Raw genomic sequence first — 4521 nt, forward strand, 5'->3', positions numbered from 1 at the left:
TACAGGCTTCGTTAGGAAAATGGAAATGTTTACAGTAGAGGACAGGACAGAGGAACATGACATTCACGATGAGTTTTCAATGAGAAACGAAAGAATCCAAGATGTCCTACTCTTTGAATTCCTTGGTATTTTTCAATATCAACTGATCCTATCAGATAACTGGTGAATGACACTGTCAATTACGCTTACTTACCATGGGAATTGAGCTTTCCATAGAGTACTGTCATAGAACGTTGAATTCGCTCCTACAATTGAAACAGAACTCTTTATAGTACACAGGATTCAACAGGAACCATTCTCAGTATTCACACAGTTCTAGCCCTTTGAATTCATGTTCCTTTAAACAGGAAATGTTCCGAGCATATAACTTCTGATAGAACTTTGAAATCAATCTTAGATTAACATTGGAATGTTGTCTGTAATGAAATTACAGAGCATGGAATTCGATGTTAGTTTTCAGTGAGAAATGTTCATTTCAAACAGAGGGACTACAGGAATTTTAATTCAGGGATAGATTTCAAAGGGCAAATGAATTTTATACACAATTGAATGACAGAACTCGACCTTCTCTGTTATTTTTCTTGCACATCCTACGTTGGTATTGAAGCAGCTTCTAACCTTCTCTGTTCATGGTTCGTTTTCATTAATAAACGATGCTAGTACATAACCGGCTAATAGCACGTTGCATTCATTCTATGTTTTCCAGGGGATAAGTTCTTCATAGATAACAGGTTTATGGAACTTTGAATTGAACATTACTATTCATTGGGAAATGTTCACTTAGAAAACAGTACTATGCAACATTGAATACAGGCTTAGTTACGAAAGTGGATTTGTTTACAGTAGAGAACTGGACAGAACAACATGACATTCACAATGAGTTTTCAATGAGAAACGCAAGAATCCAAGAGGTATTACTCTTTGAATTCCTTGGGATTTTTCAATAGCAACTGATCCTACCAGATAACCAGTGAATGGCACTGTCAATTACGTTTACTTTAACACGGGAATTGAGCTTTCTATACAGTACGGTCCTAGAACGTTGAATTCGCTCCTACTTTTGAAAGAGAATTGTTTATTGTACACAGTTTTCAAGGGGAAATATTCTCAGTATTGACACATTTCTAGCCCATTGATTTCATGTTCATTTTCAACAGGAAATGTTCTGAGCATATAACTTCTGATGGAACTTTGAAATCAACCGTAGATTACGATTGGAATGTTGTCTGCAATGAAATTACTGAACATTGAATTCAGTTAGTTTTCAGTGAGAAACGATCATTTCAAACATCAGGACTACAGGTCTTTGAATTCAGGGATAGATTCCAAAGGGCAATTGAATATTATACAGAATTGAATGACAGAACTCGACCTTCTCTGTTAGTTTTCTTGCACAACGTACGTTGGTATTGAAGCAGCTTCTAATCTTTTCAGTTCACGGTTCGTTTTCATTAGTAAATGATTCTAGTACATAACCGGCTAATAGCACATTACATTCATTCTAAGTTTTACAGGGGATAAATGCTTCCTAGACAACAGGTTTATGGAACGTTGAATTGAACACTACTATTCATTAGGAAATGTTCACCTAGTAAACAGGACTATGCAACATAGAATACAGGTTAGTTACCAAAGCGGAATTGTTTAGAGTAGAGAACAGGACAGAACAACATGACATTCACAATGAGTTTTCAATGAGAAACGAAAAAATCCAAGACGTCCTACTCTTTGAATTCCTTGGCATTTTTCAATAACAACTGACCCTACCAGATAAGCGGTGAATGACACTGTCAATTACGCTTACTTTAACACGGGAATTGAGCTTTCTATGTAGTACTGTCATAGAACGTTGAATTCCTCCTACTTTTGAAAGAGAATTGTTCATCGTACACAGTTTTCAACGGGAAATATTCTCAGTATTGACACAGTTCTTGCCCTTTGATATCATGTTCGTTTTCAACAGGAAATGTTCCAAGCATGTAACTTCTGATAGAACTTTGAATTCAATCTTACATTACCATTGGAATGTTGTCTGTAATGAAATTACAGAACATTGAAGTCGTGTTAGTCTTCAGTGAGAAGCGTTCATTTCAATCCTCGGGACTACAGGACATTGAATTCAGGGATAGATTTCAAAGGGCAATTGAATATTGTACAGAATTGAATGACAGAACTCGACCTTCTCTGTTAGATTTCTTGCACAACGTACGTTGGTATTGAAGCAGCTTCTAATCTTTTTAATTCACAGTTCGTTTTCATAAGTAAATGATGCTAGCACATAACCGGCTCATAGCACATTGCATTCACTCTTTGTTTTCCAGGGGATAAGTTCTTCCTAGAAAACAGGTTTATGGAACGTTGAATTGAACATTACTATTCATTGGGAAATATTCAGTTAGGAAACAGGACTATGCAACATTGAATACAGGCTTAGTTAGGAAAGTCGAATTGTTTACAGTAGAGAACAGGACAGAACAACATGACATTCACGATGAGTTTTCAATGAGAAACGAAAGAATCCAAGATATCCTACTCTTTGAATGCCTAGGGATTTTTCAATAGCAACGGATCCTACCACATAACCGGTGAATGACACTGTCAATTAAGCTTACTTAAACACGGGAATTGAGCTTTCCATACAATACTGTCATAGAACGTTGAATTCGTTCCTACATTTGAAAGAGAACTGTTTATTGTACACAGGATTCAACGGGAAACATTCTCAGTATTCACACAGTTCTAGCCCTTTGAATTCATGTTCCTTTAAATACGAAATGTTCCGAGCATATAACTTCTGATAGAATTTTAAAATCAATCTTAGATTAACATTGGAATGTTGTCTGTAATGATATTACAGAACATTGAAGTCGGTTGTAGTCTTCAGTGAGAAACGTTCATTTCAAACAACGGGACTACAGGACCTTGAATTCAGGGATAGATTTCAAAGGGCATTTGAATGTTATACACAACTGAATGACAGAACTCGAACTTCTCTGTTAGTTTTCTTGCACATCGTACATTAGTATTGAAGCAGCTTCTAATCTTCTCTGTTCACGGTTCGTTTTCATTAGTAAATGATGCTAGTACATAACCGGCTAGTAGAACATTGCATTCACTCTACGTTTTCCAGGGGATAAGTTCTTCCTAGACAACAGGTTTATGGAACTTTGAATTGAACATTACTATTCATTGGGAAATGTTCACTTAGAAAACAGTACTATGCAACATTGAATACAGGCTTAGTTACGAAAGCGGATTTGTTTACAGTAGAGAACAGGACAGAACAACATGACATTCACAATGAGTTTTCAATGAGAAACGAAAGAATCCAAGAGGTATTACTATTTGAATTCCTTGGGGTTTTTCAATAGCAACTGATCCTACCAGATAACCGGTGAATGGCACTGTGAATTACGCTTACTTTAACACGGGAATTGAGTTTTCTATTCAGTACGGTCATAGAACGTGGTATTCGCTCCTACTTTTGAAAGAGAATTGTTCATCGTACACAGTTTTCAACGGGAAATATTCTCAGTATTGACACATTTATAGGTCTTTGATTTCATTTTCGTTTTGAACAAGAAATGTTCCGAGCATATAACTTCTGATGGAACTTTGAAATCAATCTTAGATTACGATTGGAATGTTGCCTGCAATGAAATAACAGAACATTGAATTCGCTGTTAGTCTTCAATGAGAAACGATCATTTCAAACATCGGAACTACAAGACTTTGAAATCAGGGATAGATTTCAAAGGGCAATTGAATATTATACAGAATTGAATGACAGAACTCGACCTTCTCTGCTAGTTTTCTTGCACAACGTACGTTGGTATTGAAGCAGCTTGTAATCTTTTCAGTCCACGGTTCGTTTTCACTAGTAAATGATGCTAGTACATAAACGGCTAATAGCACATTGCATTCATTCTAAGTTTTACAGGGGATAAATTCTTCCTAGACAACAGGTTTATGGAACGTTGAATTGAACATTACTATTCATTGGGAAATGTTCACTTAGGAATCAGGACTATGCAACATAGAATACAGGTTAGTTACGAAAGCGGAATTGTTTACAGTAGAGAACAGGACAGAACAATATGACATTCACGATGAGTTTTCAATGAAAAAGGAAAAAATCCAAGACGTCCTACTCTTTGAATTTCTTGGCATTTTTCAATAGCAACTGATCCTACCAGATAAGCAGTGAATGACACTGTCAATTACGCTTACTTTAACAAGGAAATTGAGCTTTCTATACAGTACGGTCATAGAACGTTGAATTGGCTCCTACTTTTGAAAGAGAATTGTTCATCGTACACAGTTTTCAACGGGAACTATTCTCAGTATTGACACAGTTCTTGCCCTTTGATTTCATGTTCGTTTTCAACAGGAAATGCTCCCAGCATATAACTTCTGATAGAACTTTGAAATCAATCTTTGATTACCATAGGAATGTTGTCTGTAATGAAATTACACAACACTGAATTCGCTGTTAGTCTTCAGTGAGAAACGTTCATTTCA

The sequence above is a fragment of the Jaculus jaculus genome, chromosome 19, assembly GCF_020740685.1.
Source record: "Jaculus jaculus isolate mJacJac1 chromosome 19, mJacJac1.mat.Y.cur, whole genome shotgun sequence".
Taxonomy (NCBI): domain Eukaryota; kingdom Metazoa; phylum Chordata; class Mammalia; order Rodentia; family Dipodidae; genus Jaculus; species Jaculus jaculus.